Raw genomic sequence first — 16253 nt, forward strand, 5'->3', positions numbered from 1 at the left:
TCCTGCCTCCTGACAGTGACTGTTCCCTTCAACAAGTTTTAACAGATTTGGGGGGAACAATTTTATGTCCACAGCCGATTGTGTGGAGAGCACAGAGAATGCCCTGTCCTTCCTACGCCCTCAGACACACACAGCCTCCCCCGATCCGCATCCCCCTGCAGAGGGCACGCTTGCGACCTCCGTGAACCTGCAGGGACACGTCGTTATCGCTCAGATTCCACATTCACTGTAGGGTTCGCTCTTGGTGTTATACCTTCTATAGGAGTTGTTGACTTTTTACACCAGAAATTGTCCCATGAGAGCTTATTCGAGTAATTCAGGGCAAAGCTGGGGATGCCGACCTATTTCTAAATAATCCATTTTGGAGAAGAGCATTTGAGATGAAATGGAAATAGAAAAGAAAGAAAGACATGATGGAAGGAAGGAGCAAGAGAGAAGAGAAGAGACCATCCAGGCACCCAGGAAGGTCCCTCCCCCCAGTCTCCGAAGCGCTTCACAAGCAGAGGTCAGTGGTTGTTCTTGCCTAAAATTCATACTCTTCTCCTGTTTCCAAAATCCTCCCACCATCCCCCCACCGTCTCCGGGCCTTCCTCTTCCTGGGGGGAGAGTTCTGCCTTTGAATCTTTGCCTTGAAGCTTTTCCGCTGCCTGTCCTCCAGGCCTCCATGGTGAGGTCCCTACCGGTAAAAGGAGAGTTTTACTTTGAAATGGAGGGCTCAGGAATGGAGCGGGGCAGTTCTGAAGAGTTTTTTTTCCCCTGTACCTAAGATAACTTTTTATTGCTCTTGCAACGTTCTTGTAAGGAAACCAAGTCAGCCTCCTGCTCTGACAGATGAAACCTTGAGGAGCTGGCTGTCCCCAGAGCCCGGGGCAGTGCTAAGACATCCTTCCAAACCCGGGCCCAGACAGCTGGAGGGCTCCAGTTACTCAAGAGGTGAGTGACACGGACCCTTGGCCCCTGTGCGGAAGGGGAGGAGTGGGGCAAGGGAGCTGGGGGAGGGAAGGACAGAGGAGAAAGAAGGGCGGTGACAAGAGGGAGGGGGCTGCTAGGAAGGCGGGAAGCAGGCGGGGCTGAGGCCTGGCTGTGGAGGAGGGGAGCGTCCTTTCTGACCATACCCCCTGCTGGACTTTGGGGGGGAAGGGTGGTGCCCCACCTTGGACCTCGGGGTGTGATTGGTGACTTTCCAACCCAAAAGACCCCTGAAGTGGAAGCCGTTCTGGCCGTCTGTCCCCCCCAGGATCATTAAGGTCCTTTCACAGCGAACGACCATTCCAGAAGCTGGCCCTCTCCAAGCCGGCAGATGGAGTTTGCTCTAAACCTTTGATTCGAGATTTAAATATGTATTGTTTTTTTTCAAATAGTGAATTAAAATGCACACCCATCTAAATGTTTTTACTGTACTTTTCTAAAATGACAATGGGTGGCATTAGCAATGATAAAAAATGATTTTCAATGATAAAAATTGAATTGGTTTGAAAAGTCCCAAAATAATTTATAAAATTTGATAGAGAAAGAAGTGATAAATCTAAATTTCACATTGGTTAATTGGTGAGATGAAAGTGGATTTGGAACAAGAGATGGGACTTACAAACTTTTTAATTAAAGTATAGTTGATTTACAATGTTGCGCCAATTTCTGCTGTACAACAAAGTGACCCAGTCACATATATATATTATATATGTTAATATATAAATATAGATAAAATAGATACGGAATACATATAAAATAGATAATGTATAAATATATTAATTTTATAGTAATATATAAATACACAAATGTGTTTGGCTTGTTAAAACAAATGTATATTACTTTGTTGTTTTTTAAAGTAAACTCAAGAAAATTTTTAAAAACTTTTCCCTATGTTTTCTGTTTGTTTGTTTTGCTTTTTAGTGTCACACCCATGCCACATGGAGGTTCCCAGGCTAGGGGTCTAATTGGAGCTGCTGCCGCCCGCCTACACCACAGCCATAGTAACGCCGGATCTTTAACTCACTGAGCGAGGGCAGGGATCAAACCCCCAAACTCATTGTTCCTAGTCAGATTCATTTCTGCTTCACCAAGACGTGAACTTCAGCCATTTTTTTTAAAAGGCTGTTTCGTTAAGTGAAACACTTAATTCACTTTTTAATTGTATAAAGTTTGGTGAATCAAAACTTTCACCAGACTTTATACAATTAAGATACAATTAAAATACCAAATGGTATTTTTTTAACTCTCTAGAGAATCCTTTCTGCCAATTTTGCGTGTGCCAGCCCACCTGCCAAAAGTTTGGTTGTACATTTGTCCAACATGGGCCTTATAGGCCTTTTTGTCAAAAGCAAATGCTTCCACCATTTGAATGCAGATAATGTGCATTTCATTCAGAGCTTCAATAGCTTAAATAATTTTTTTTTTCAACTGTGAAATTGCAAGCAGACAGAAAAGACTGGAAAATAATTTTAAAAATAGCCATGACCCACAGTTTGATTTAACAAATATTATTTTTCCGTATTTGCTTCAGATCCTTAAAAATAATTACAATAGTAATAATAATTAAAGACTGCAGTTATGTATCCTCTGCCTTCATCTCAGCAACAACTGTTTCTCTGAAGCTGGTATGTATCTTCCTGTCCAGTGTTTTGTACTTTTATTTTGTGTATATATCTTTAAACAATTATGTACGATTATTTTTTTTGGCCGTGTCCAAGACATGCAGAAGTTCCTGGGCCAGGGGTCGAACCTGCACCACAGCAGTGACCCAGGCTGCTGCAGTGACAATACCAGATCCTTAACCTACTGCACCGCAGGGGAACTCCCTAGACATCATTATATTTTAAAACTAAACCAAAATATTTTAGTGCTATGTACGTAATTATCTTGGAGATTTATCCAAGTTGATATGTGTAGCTATGGTGCATTCAGTTTCATTGCTCTATAGCCATTCTGTATAATATGACTTTATATATATTTATAAATTATATATAATATATATTGTATATTACAAAATAAGTCTTTAATAAAAGTCTTTACTATATATTAAAGTAATTTATAAATAAAATTCTTTAATATATATATAGTATATATGTTATACACCATTATTTTATATATTTATATTATATATATCATATATAGTATGACTTTATGTATTCTATATAGTATGACATTTCTGCATTTATTTCTCCATTCCCCTATTGATTCAAGACATTTCTAATCTTCCCATTATAAAAAAAAAATACTGCATTCAACATCTTTGCACTGACCTTGAACCAGAGCACACCTTAGGATTGTCCTAGCAGGACAAGTGCCGTGTCACTGAAGCACCCTTTAAAGTTTAAGCATGAGAGAGAGAAACGTGCAAAGTTTTAGGTTTTCTTCAGGAAGGTTGGTTTTAATAATGATTCTGAGTCATCTCATTTCAGCTGATCATGAATTCTCCACTTTCATTCACCACTTTTCCTCCCAAATTTGAAAACTAGGAAACCTCTAAATCCAAGCCTTGATTATGAAGAGTTTATTGGTCAGAACTCGAAGAACTAACTCATCCCAAAGCTGAACTGAGGAGGAGACTGGTGAGTATGTTTCTTGTTCTTTCTTTTCTCTCGGAATATTGCACATCAATTTAGAATGTATTAAACAAGACGTCAAGATCATTAAGCTTATTTTATTTTATTTCTATTTTTTCTTTTTAGGGCCACTCCTGTGGCACATGGCGTTTCCCAAATTAGGGGTCGAATCGGTGCTGTAGCCACTGGCCTACACCACAGCCATAGCCACGCCAGATCCAAGCCACATCTGCGACCTTCACCACAGCTCACTGCAACGCCAGGTCCTTAACCCACTGAGCAAGGCCAAGGATCGAACCTGTGTCCTCCTGGATACCAGTCAGGTTCATTTCTGCTGAGCCACAATGGGAACTCCTAAGCTTATTAGAACAAGAAAATAAGTCTTGGTAAGTAGGCTAATGACTTTAGAATCCTGAGTTGTTGGGAAGCAGGCTGAAGGGTGGCCCTCTGCCTTTGCTTGATGAGCACCCATGATGGTATTTTTTCCCTCCTTCTAGATCGGTTTCAGCAGGTTGGCGTCAGCAGATTCCAGGTGATGGGCAGGCAGCTTTATTCTAACAGTCTGTTGATTCCCAGTAACGCGTGGCCTTCCTAAAGAGGTAAAATAATTCCTCTTGTCATTGTCCCTGCCCTGCCTCAGTCCAGCCCTGTCAGGAGTCCGTCCTCCCAATCTGCGTGTCACCAAGCCCTGGCAGACCCATGGGGACCCGCTGCCACCTGGGACCTGTGCTCCCCCAGTTCTTCAGCCCCATGGGGCTACCTGCTGTAAAGGTGTACAGCACCTGTTCCAGGCCTTTCCAAGGTTTTCCAATGCTGCCAGCACCTCAGCCCTGTGTGTCCCAAAGTGCCACCAGGTGTGATAGGCAGCATGGACTGAGGTGGCCTATGGCTATGTCTGTTGCGTTTTATTAGTTATTAATTCCTAGGCACATTTCATACATTTTATTACTGAGGACAAGGCTAAAATGAGCATTTAAGTTAAAAAATCCTTACTTTTAAAGGAAAATATTAAGTACATAAAGGGGCATGTGGCCCATATTGTGACAATCACATGCAGTAACTGCATTTAGGAGACATTGGCTGAGCAAAGCACAGCCTGGCGTAAGGGCAGTAAGTCACTGAATTTCCGTGAGCACCACACTCAAGTGAGTGTTGATTTGGGCCTGTCCCTTCAGTTCCTTGAGTCTCCGTTTACCCACCTGGAAAACACAGGGTTGGACTGAATCCGTGATTCTCAGCCCTGTCTTTACCCTTGAATCTCCCGGCATCCTCTCCAGATCAACTCAGGTAATATCCCTGACTCAGTGTTTAGCAGCTTCTCCAGGTAGCTGTATGTGGGCAAGGTGGAGACTCACTAGATACACTGCGGTCTGAGGCTCCTCCCAGGTAGCAGATGAGTTGATTTTTTGATCCCATGAAAAGTAAGTACTGATTCGGTGATAGCAGAGGAGGCTCACGGTCCCCTCAGACTCTGCCATAACTCGTGTGATTTTTAACCATCGTCCAGGCCTGGGTCAACATTGGGCTGGAAGGTCCCTGAGGTCAGGGACCATGGCCTTTATCTGGGTTTCAGCAGATCCTGAGCCAGGGCTTGGTGTGGAGGAAATGGTCAATAAACGCTGGATGAGAGAAGAATAAATCGAAGTTCAGGAATATGACTTTATAAGGGCATCTAGGCTTAATCATGTGGTCAGGGATGAGTAACTAAACTCACAAGAGCCTGACTTTTGTACCAGAATTCCAGCTTATTGATTCCTCAGGGGATCTCTGCTGAGTCTAAGAAATAGAACCAGGAGTTCCCATCGTGGCGCAGTGGTTAATGAATCCGACTAGGAACCATGAGGTTGCGGGTTCGGTCCCTGCCCTTGCTCAGTGGGTTAACGATCTGGCGTTGCCGTGAGCTGTGGTGTAGGTTGCAGACGCGGCTCGGATCCCGCGTTGCTGTGGCTCTGGCGTAGGCCAGTGGCTACAGCTCCGATTTGACCCCTAGCCTGGGAACCTCCATATGCCGTGAGAGCGGCCCAAAGAAATAGCAAAAAGACAAAAAAAAAAAAAAAGAAGTAGAACCAGTCTCTGTCCCAGTATACTCTCTTCCTGGTGACGAGGGTCAGAAGGTTACTTGGTGAGTACAGAACAAAAGGTGCATCTTCTGAGCTGTTTCTATCAAGTTCTGATGACCCCGTGGCCTGGCCTTCATCTCTTTTAAGGCTATTTTTATGTAAAGGGTCAGGATCAATCATCCAGAATCAAAGTGCCTGTGGGGCCTCCTGGTGACACACTGACAGATTTCCATCTTCCCATTTCCTTTTTCAAATAGTCATCCTGACGTTTACACTCGTTGCCACAACACACCATCTCCTGAGTGCTAGCTTATTTTGCCTTGAGTTAGGCTGCTTGCTCATGACATACTTGGGACAGGCACTTTAATCTCCTCGGCAAGGTCATTCCAAATCTCTCTGCAAGATGGGTTACTTCTGGAAAGCTGTCTTGAAGACAGCTAATCCCATCCTTCTGGCAGGCGTGACTTTTGGGGATGGCATCTGCTGACCTTTTGCTTCAAGAGCAATCTTATTTTGAGAACTGAAGTGCGTGGTCCACCTTCTACAGTTACCCTGACTAAAAATACTTCGGAGGGTGAGGAGTCTTCAAGGGGAGGTTGCAAGGATTTTAGTGCTGCCTTTCAAGTGCATGGCCTTGAGAGTTCCCATCGTGGCACAGTGGAAAAGAAGCTGACTAGGAACCCTGAGGTTGTGGGTTCAATCCCTGGCCTTGCTTAGTGGGTTAAGGATCCCCCGTTGCTGTGAACTGTGGTGTAGGTCGCAGACGAGGCTCAAATCTCGTGCTGCTGTGGCTGTGACATAGGCTGGCAGCTACAGCTCTGATTTGACCCCTAGCCTGGGAACTTCCATATGCCACTGGTTGTGGCCCTAAGAAAAAAAGAGAAGAAAAGTTTAAGCGCATAACCTTGTTACTGTGCTAAGCTGCGTGTTCCCTGCTGAACTGCCCTTTCAGGTTGTGATTGATTGTAGGCCATCCTTTGTGCTGAGCTTTGTGGTCGTGTTGCCTTTTCCCTGCAGAGGTACCTACTGATGACGCTGCTGTGATGCTCCTGACGGCAGCACCACTGTTTTGTCTCAATATGCAGAGTTAGCTACCTGCCTGCTTCACTTTTCTCACACAGACCTGAGCTTCCATCCGTGCGTGTCAGCCATGGTCCCCCCCCGACACCGTATGTCGCCTCCCTCCCACCACCAACGGTATCATTGGGGAACTTCCAGATAAACCTAAGACTAGATGTATTTGTGTTGCACAGGTGGTGCTGGAATTTTCTAGAGAAAGTATGAAACAGGCTGCAAGCATGTCCAAACTAAACTATGGGTATGTTTCTGCATCTTTGTGTGCGCGGATTCGGCTCTGGAACAGAACCTGGGTCTGCTCTCCAGCGGCACAGCCAAGCCAGTCCCCCGACACTGCGCTGCGCTGCAGGGAAGAACAAGGCACCAAGCAAGGAGAGCAGGCCCCTTATGCTCAGGAGACCCCAACCCCCTGTGGCTTTCACGGAGGTGTGTTTGTGAGGAAGAGGGTTGCCGGTGTGACGTCGACTTGGGCATAATTCTCTGAGTGGTTGATGATGAGGTTCCAGTCTTCTGGTTCCAACGAGTCTGGGGTCCACACGCTGGTGGTCAGCGTGCAGTTAACATCTTCTGCCTGGTGAGGGCTTTAGTATCTGCAAAACAACTCAAGGCTGTGGCTCAGGAAGTGATCTCTAGCCCTTGAGGAGGAACTAAAGGTCCTCAAGTTTGTTTTAGGGCCAAACTGTTATTATTTTGTCTTGCTTGACTGCTTTCTTTTCTTTCTGCATTTTCTCACTTCTCTGATTAAATTTGCTCTTTGGACATCAGGGAGGGCCTCAGAGGCTAACGTTTTTTTTACAGACAAGAGTTAGGGGGCGCAGGGGAGTCTGGTCCCAGGAAGACCTCACAGGGTCCTGCTCAGTTTCAACTTGATGAACTGTGTGAGTGTCACTCAGTTCCTCCTGTGCTGATAGGTTGCTACATCCTGGATTTCAGGATTGTATTTGTCAGGCTTCCCCACTCGCTGCCCCCTGGTTGTTATTTTTTGTTTATTTGGTTTTTTGTTTGTATGTTTGTGTGGCTGCACCTGTGGCATATGCAAGTTCCCAGGCCTTGGATTGCAACCTACGCCATAGCTGTAGCAACCCTGGATCCTTAACCTGCTGTGCCATAGCAAGAACTCCTAACCCCTGTTTTTTAGTGTGCTTAAATTAAAGCCAATGCTTCCACCTTATAAAAATAGTAGAGTAACTTTGAGGATTAGCTCTTGCATTGAGGAAGCTCTTCCTTAAAACTGATTTCCATTTTTCTTCCTACATTCACAGTCTAATTGCGCCACAGGGTGTGGGTGTGGCTGTGTACATGTGCGCACCTGCGAGTGTGTGTTTAGGTATTTGCATGTGAACAGAACGTTTGTGGGAGTTCCCTCCGTGGCTCAGTGGTATCGAACCCCACTAGGATCCATGAGGATGTGGGTTTGATCCCTGGTCTTGCTCAGTGGGCTAAGGATCCGGCGTTGCCATCAGCTGTGGTGTAGGTCGAAGATGTGGCTTGGATCTGGTGTTGCTGTGGCTCTGGTGTAGGCTGGCAGCTGTAGCTTGGATTAGACCCCTAGCCTGGTTACCTCCATATGCTGTGGGTGTGGCCCTAAAAAGCAGAAAACACACACACACACAAACACACACACACACACACAAAGGAGAACCTTTATGGAAGGATGTATAAGAAACTGGAAACTGATTACTTCAGGGAAGAATACTAGGGTAGGAAGGGACATTATTTTTTATTTTACTGTCAACCTTTGTACTGTTTTAGACTGCTTCGCCACCCATTAAATAAGATGTTATATCCAAATGATCATATGATCTGAGTCCCTTCTCTGAGAGTCTGTCATCCTCTTGCATGAAGGTATGTTTTATACTTTCTTCCTCCAATCTCTTTACTGAATTCAGTTCTGTTGGCTATATAGGAACACCTCATTTTTCCATCATTGTCTGAGAATGAAACTTTCCACACTGTGAATTCTCTAGGTAAATGATTCTACTTCCTTTATTTTGTTTAAGTGTAGAATAATTACTAATGGACCGTTTATACGTGGTATTACATACCTTCCTGTTCTCTTTTTTTAAACAGCTTTATTGAGATATATGCGATATATATACACGTATATACGATATATATACGATAACATTGACCTATTAAAAGTTCAGTGGTATTTAGCGCATTCACAGAGATGTGCAGCCATCATTGTGGCCTAATTTTAGAACATTTCCACCCCCCAAAAGAAGCTCCATACCCATGAAGTTGTCACTCCTGCTAATCTATTTCTGCCTCTATAGAAATTTGCCTATTCTGGACATTTCATATAAATGGAATTACATAATATGCACTCTTTTGTTCCTTAAGCAGAACAGAGTTAACAGTGTTTTTCCTTTTCCGGATAGTTAAGGCTTATTGTCGTTGACAGTATGCTTGTGATGACCTCAAGGAACACCAGGCCTCGAGACTGGTTGTCTCTGTGTTCCAGGGCCCGTTTGGAGGGCCCGTGGCCCAGGCCACCAGGAGACTTCTTGTCTTGGGCTTTTAGCTCTCATTTTAACCATCATCTCCCTTCTGGTTGGGTCTTTCATTGCTGCAAAGCTGGACCATTAGTATCCAAACTAGATCACACCCAAAGTCTCATGCCTTCTCTTGACCCAGGCTCACAGCGTAACTCAAGTGTGAAGCCGCTGGTGTGCTTCTCTCCTTCTCCCGGAGAATTAAACAGGATGAACCCTGCTGTTCTTTCATTGCTATCTTGAGCATCTTGTATCATTCCGTCCACTAAATTCCGTCTTCGTGGTAAATCCCCCACAAGTATTTTATGATCTCTCTGGTTTACGCGGTGCTAAACCCTTTGATTCCCTGTATCCTTCCTCCCCTTTCTGAAAATAGTCTGCAGCCCTCACATCGGGACGTTATCCTCTTTCCTTTCTCCGAAATTGCATAACTGTGAGAGAACATGTTCCCTAATTTTCCTTAAGAGCCTGAATAATCAGAACATTCTTGAATGCAAACCTCCAGGCAGGGTGGGGCAGGGCAGGCCCGAAGTCAGCGGGCACCTGTCTGCCAAGTCCAAGAGCATCTGCTTGTTTGACACAGAGAAGTATTTGCCCTCTGAACGGTCCCGTAAGTATTTTCTTTATCTCGGTGGAAATAGGGTGAAGAGGCAGGATTTAACTGTGGGGACACTGTTTCTGGTCTGGGCCAGACTTAGAGGATGGTTTGAGGTTTGAGTCAGGATGACAGGGAGTGGACTTGGCCAGGGGAGCATGGCAGAGTCTGACCAGAGGTAAGTCACAGGAACTGGAGATTTCCTGGCTCATTGTCAGGATAACAGTTTGGGGCACTCTTGCTGAGAGCAGTTCTGGGTCACAGTGAATCTGGAGACTAAGAAAATTCATTCTGTGTCCGGGGAGCCAGCCCTTCTCTGGTCCTGACTTGGGCAGGGAATGCATGGCAGTAGAAGGGTGCCTGGTGCCCAGCAGATGCGAGAAATGCCTGCGGAATGACCGACTCTCTGGTGTCAGTCTGAGCAGTTCGTAGCGACTTCCACGCAGGGGATGCTGAGAAGGGTCCTCAGGTTAGGCTCGGTGGGAAATGCTCTGATTTAGGACTGACCTGCCGGGGGTGCAGGTGAGCGAGTGGAGAGAAGTCAGTGGTGTGGGAAGTGAGATCCGAGCTGAAAACACAGAAGTGGCCCTGAATTGCAGATGGCACAGGGAAGGGAGGAGGCGTCCACCTCTGGATGATCTGCTAGCAGGGTACTCTGCTGGACTCAGACCCTGGTAGTGAGGACACCCCCAGCTGCACTGGAGATAACCAGAACTGAGGTACCCCCACAGCCACTGTGCTTGGTGGGGCCACATTTGCGGACCAGGAAGCACTCCCTCCATAAGTGACCCAGCACTGCCCTCTGGTGGTAAAAGCCATCAAATGCACATTGGCTCAAAGGATTCCTTCCCGAGCCTCTTGTTTCCAGCTTCTTAGCAGATGCTCTGGGCCTCTGGGCTTGGGGTCTGATCTTACTAACCCACATGAACCCAATCCCGCCGTGATGTGAGTACAAAAATCTGGGAAAATAACGTACCTCATGCCTCGGTCTGGTTCCACCAGTAGTCTGAGACACAATTCAGTTAGTCCTGAAGAACTTCCACTTAGTGAACAATATATGACAGGCATTTGCAAGGCCTTTGTGTCGTGCTAGTTTATAATCTAGGAAAGGGGCTCTAATTATTCACAAGTTACAAATGAGTAAACTGAGGCCAAAGGGGAGGTTTTACTCTTGCTGCAAGAACATGATATTCAATTCTGGGTGCCCCCAACCTGTTAACAACGGTAGTCCTCCCACCTCTGCCCCCGATGGTGGGAATGAGAGGGGAGTAGAATGGGTGGGGGCACCATTTTATGTTGCGCTAACATACTTTTAAAACAAATATGTGCCACTTCTCTCTTTAGATCTAATTTACAGTAAATTCTAGGTCTCCCCCATGATGAAGGGATATTGCTGGTCTTGCACATCCAGGCCAGGGTTCTTCGCCTTGATAAGCAGGGATCCAAAGGAATTTGGTAGCTATTTTACAACCCCTGAAGAGTCAGGAGGGTGGGTTTATTCTGTGTCATCTCCAGAGTGCAGACCCGGGTCAGGGGAGCCGCATTCTCAAGGCAGATTTCAGCTGCATGTCAAAGCACATTGCGAGCCTGTAGGGGCTGCCCACCTGTGAAAATGGCTTGTGGAAGTGAGACGTCTCTGAAGGGGCTTTGACTGGAGGTCACTGGGAAGTTTATACAGGAGACTCACTGGTGGGGCAGGAGTAGCCTCATTAGAAGGTGGCTTCAAGTCCTAAAGCCTCCAATGAATGTAGCTCTGTCCCTCCCATCTGCGTCTTTCCAGAGGGCAGCAGTGCCTGCTCTCGCCTGTAGGTGGCGGCCTTGGCTCAGTAGCTGCCCAGCCTAATCTATCCGTTCCTGGGTTCTCAGCTCCGAGGCTTTACAAACTCCTGCCTGAAGGGTGGGGAGCAGGATCTGGAAGAAGGATGGCACCCCCAGGGTGTGATTTAATTGGTGTTGGGTGTGGCCTGGGCCTGGGGGTTTTTAGAGCTCCCAGGTAATCTAGAGAGAGTGGCTCAGTGCTCTGACGCTGCCATTTCTGTCCGTTCAATGGCCAGCTCGTGTCCCGGTCTCTGCTTCACTGCAGGGGGTGCCTCGGCCACAGAAGGAAGCCCAAGCATCAGAAGAGGTGTCGCCAAAAGCTATAGAGAATACAAGCTCATTAGGGGAGAGAAAATTAAAGGATTCCCCCCAAAAAGCAGAGAGAGGGAGGAAACAGGAGCCTGCACAGAGCACAGGAGGGAGCGGAGGGAGCAACAGGCATTTGATTCCCTCATGAAATAAATTCCTTCAGGCCACACAGAGGGCAGGGAATCCTCTAGAAGGCAGTGAGACGTGGGACTCGGGCTGGAGATGGTCTCCTGCAGTAGCAGGGGTTTTGGCCTGTGGCTAGGCCGTGGCAGTTCGGGGATACAGGACTCTTTGGGAACCTGGCAGAGAGGATTCACAGGGAGACTGAGGGCCTCATGAGGCAGTATTGGCCTAAGAAGACCTGGGCTTCTGCCAAGACAGTGAACTGACCCAGGCATCTGCCCTCAGATCAGCCCCAGCCCAGTGTCTGGAGTTCACAGAGAAGGGGCCATCCATCCATAAGAGCAGAAACAGCCGTTTCCAAAACATCTCGAGACACGGGGGCGTAAGCCACGCTGCTCTGGCCCAGGTTGGGACAAGGGTGAGACAAGAGAGTGCAAAATTTAAGGAGGCAGCAAGAAACTCGATCATTAATAAGATTAATAATGCTTCAGTATAATATTTTTAAAAATCAAAATTAATGCAAAAGAACGCATGATGAACAAAATGTTAACATTCTACATTAAGACAGAGTGGAATCAGCGGTTCTTCCTTTTGCCTCGTCTGCAGCGTGGCATGGTCCTGCCCTGGCCTGTCTTCCAGAGCACCGGCAAAGGGCCAAGGGGGCGTCGTCTCCCACTTTTCACCTGCACTTTCCCGCAGCTTTGGCACCTGGAGAACTGTGGTACTCGGCTAGAGCAGTAATCCCTGCTGGGGGCTGTGGCGGCTGGCAGAGCAGTGCTGCCACCTAGTGGGGAACTCCTGGTTGAGCACCAGAGATGCCCAGGCAGAGGCTGTACTGAGAGGGGCTGCCACTGCCGTGTGAGAAACCCGGCTTGGGGACTTGCCCTGGCGGCGGTGGGGGCCGGGAAGCCGGGGGCGTGAGAACAGATGTAGCAGGCAGTGGGGAAGCTCGAGGCAGCTTGCGAGCTGGGTACCTCCAGGGTGGGGTATTCCCTTTCCACAGTAGCAGAAACAGTACCCCAGGAATCTGAATCTTTAAACAGCTGCTCTGGAAGTTTAGGGAGATCATTAGAATCCCCAGGGGAGCCTTAATGGCAGATCCCCAGGCTCTAACCCAACCTACTGCGTCAGATTCTTTGCGGTAGAACTCTAAATTCTGTGTGTTTTTACGAAGTACACCAGGCAGTCTGATGTCCAGCTGGGTTAGGAACCTTGAGGTAGTTCTTGATGGCTCGTTTTCTGGGTGAGGACCTGAAACCTGGAGAGCGAGCTGCCCAGGCTGGTGAGAGAAACTGTAAGCAGTGTCGAGACAGGTCAGAGTTTCTTACCCCTCGCACTTCCAGTGACTAAATTTGTGTGTGTGTATGTGTTCGAAATACAAGCTATTGGGGTAGGAACTGTGGTGCAGGGTAAGGAAGGCAGCTTAGGGCACGTGACGGAGTAAAGGCATGCCCCTGGGAACGTGTGCGGGACCACTGGTGAGTGCAGAGGACCAAGAGGGCCCGGATGTGTTAGGGTTTCCACCCACGCAGGTGGCCCTGGGGGAGGGGCCGGGCCGGAGGAGCAGGGGAGGACCACTCCGTGGGCTGTGGAGGGTCGGTCTCAGGCGTGTGTGCTCAGCCGATGGGCACAGGAGACCACTGATGGTGTCTGGACAGAGCAGTGACAAATTAGTGCGTGTCAAATAGGAGGACTCAGCAGGACGAGGCCGTAGCAGGTAACTTGAATGGACTTGGCTGTGACTTTGGCTGCCTTGAACTCTGTGCTCTTTGGGGCAGATGGCTTTGGACCCGAGTGGACCCTACATCCCATGTCTCCATTGTCACCAGCCTGCAAAACCCAAGAAGGGTTTCAGTACAGCCATGAGAGGCAGAAGGAGACCTGTCTAAATTGCTTCTGCCTTTTGCTGGAATGATTAATATTTAAACTGTTTTTATCTCAGGAGCTCAGGATGATTTAAAACGTAGAACTGCTCTTGATATTTCCTTACAGAGATGTGGCTGGAGCCACAACAAAAGCCCTCTTCATCTTCAACCCAAGTTCCAGCCACTGAAACGGAGACAGTAGATTGCTGAGAATTATGGGCAGGACAGGGCGGGCGTCACTCGGGTGTCAGCACCAAGCCACTTGGGCAGCAGGAATGTTCTGGAGTCAGAGTTAGGAGTTTGAATCCTGGTTTGTGGAGCTGTTTGGGGTTCAGAAGTGTGGGGGTCCCTCATTGCTGACAGGACTGATTCTAGGCTTGGGGGCAGCGCCGTGGGTGCCATTCTGACCCCTCGGGGGGGAGATGGGTGAGAAACAGGGGGCAGGGAGACACCCTATTTAAAGCTCCCTCTGATTGCATCAGGTGCTGCTAAGGCCAAAGCAGGTCCCCCCTGGGGGGGGCCCATGTCCTTGTCCCATGGAGCCCCTCACAAGGTGAGAATGAGCCCACGGGCTGCACGCTCTTGGCCGTGGGGGTTGATGGTGGCCACACGGTGTGTATCTATAGGTCACTCGTGACCTAAGACCCTCTCGTGGGCTGGATTTACTGTGGAACTCAAGGCAAGTCCCTTGAACAGGTGAAAATTCATGTCCTCTTAAACTCCTTTCCAAAAGTGGCCATCCCGTCCTCACTGCCCTGTGGGCTGGTGTAGGAATGATCTGGAAAGTGTATTTTAGAAATGTGATGTCTGGCCTACACATCCGCACCGTCGGGCACCACCTGGCTGTGGGCATCGGGGCAGTGGCGAGAAGGGGCCTGACTGGGCTCCACTCTGCGGGCTTCCCAAGCAAGCCTGGGGGTGGAGGGGAGACGGGAGGAGGAGATGGTAGGTTTCCAGCTGGGGGCTGGCTCTGGCCCCTGGCCGTGAGGCCAGGGCGCCCCCAAATAAACACCCACGTAAGCGCCTGTTCTTCACGTCCCCACACCTGCTCCCCAGGGCCTGAGACCCCAGGCCCAAAATAGGCGCAGCTGCTGCGGATGCTAATCCGGCCCCACGCTGAGGCTGAGCCGTATTTGGAAATGTCTGGCCCGCCACCCGCCCTCAGCCTTGGGGCCTCAAAGCAGAGTTCTCGCTCCCTCTTCCTGGCCTGGCTTTCCTGGGGACTTCTGTCTGCCTGTTTCCTGTCCCTGGGCACGTAGTGGGCAGCTGTAAATGACAGGTGAATGAGTTGGTACAGAAAGGAACAGAGACCTGAGACGTGCAGCCTCAAAACCGGCTTCACACGGCAGCGCCTCACCCCCAAGGGCCTCCTCTGCTACTTGACTCTGTCTTCAGGCTTCCGAGCCCCTGTGACCCGTGCCCAGCCATGCCCACACCCGCTGCTTCAGGAAGCCACGCAAGTCCAGTGCCTGTTAGCACCGCTCCCACATCCGTAGGTCTCGGCTGCTGGGTTGTCGTGACGTCTTTCTTGGTGACACGCAGAGCAGAAGGTCAGAAGAACTGGCTTTCCCCAAGGTCACACAGCATCCCCCACCGCTTTCTCTTCTTACTGGGAGTTCAGTTCAGCACATGCTGAGCACCTGCTGTGTACAGAGCAGTGGCTCACTGCTAAAGGGATTGACTTTCTTTTGGTCTCTGACTCTAAAAGTGTGTCACCCTGTCACCTTCCTCAGTTTCCCATTTCCTCTGTTTTCTCTTCCATCGTTATCTGAGTACTTAGATTTCTTTGATTGTCCTTGAGGCTCAAGGTTCTGTCTCATTTATTTTTGAATCTCTGGGTCACTGAGGAACCCTCTGTGGACGACAATGGTCCATTTTCTTTATCTAAGACGCCCCTCTGTCTGGAAGCTGGGCTCTTGGTGAAGGTGGCCTATGGGCCTCCTCAGGGGTCCTTGGGGCCACCTCTCATTTGCTAAAACATGGAGAAGGCCCCCAAATGCCCAGGTGACGGGGCTTCTTGCTTCTCACTGCCACGGAAAGCTTGAAACAACTTAGCTAAAAATAATCAGTGCCTTCCTGGGCCCAGCTGCCCTCACCAGGTGCTCGAGGGCCCCCCGGCATGTCTTGGCCTTGCTCAGGGTAACCAGATCCCGGCTTGGCCCTGGCGAGCAGCCGCAGGCACCCTCAGCCTCAGCTGGTTTTAGCAGGAGGATTCCTGGGAGGGCGGGAATAGACTCCATGTTCTGGGCGGCTTCCTCAGCCCACACGTCTAGGTACACTCTGCTTTATTAAAGCGCTCAGCTGTCGCGGTGACCAGGCGAGAAGGGCAAGGCCGCTCTCCCCAGCAGGAGGGGCTGCGGACCACAGCG

General features: G+C 48.6%; 1 long non-coding RNA gene across 2 annotated transcripts in view; it reads left to right on the forward strand.

Annotated features, from left to right (window-relative positions):
• Window positions 1–16253, forward strand: part of LOC125114164 (uncharacterized) — a 22736-nt gene continuing 6483 nt past the window's right edge. Inside the window, exons 1-4 of one of the 2 annotated variants that reach the window (XR_007131717.1) lie at window positions 1–505; window positions 803–933; window positions 3456–3548; window positions 4040–4141. This is a non-coding gene — a long non-coding RNA (uncharacterized LOC125114164). Of the gene's footprint in view, window positions 506–802; window positions 934–2506; window positions 2595–3455; window positions 3549–4039; window positions 4142–16253 lie in introns of those variants that run through there. The other variant, XR_007131716.1, reaches the window with a different exon arrangement.

This window comes from Phacochoerus africanus, chromosome 14, assembly GCF_016906955.1.
Source record: "Phacochoerus africanus isolate WHEZ1 chromosome 14, ROS_Pafr_v1, whole genome shotgun sequence".
In the NCBI taxonomy this organism is placed as follows: Eukaryota; Metazoa; Chordata; class Mammalia; order Artiodactyla; family Suidae; genus Phacochoerus; species Phacochoerus africanus.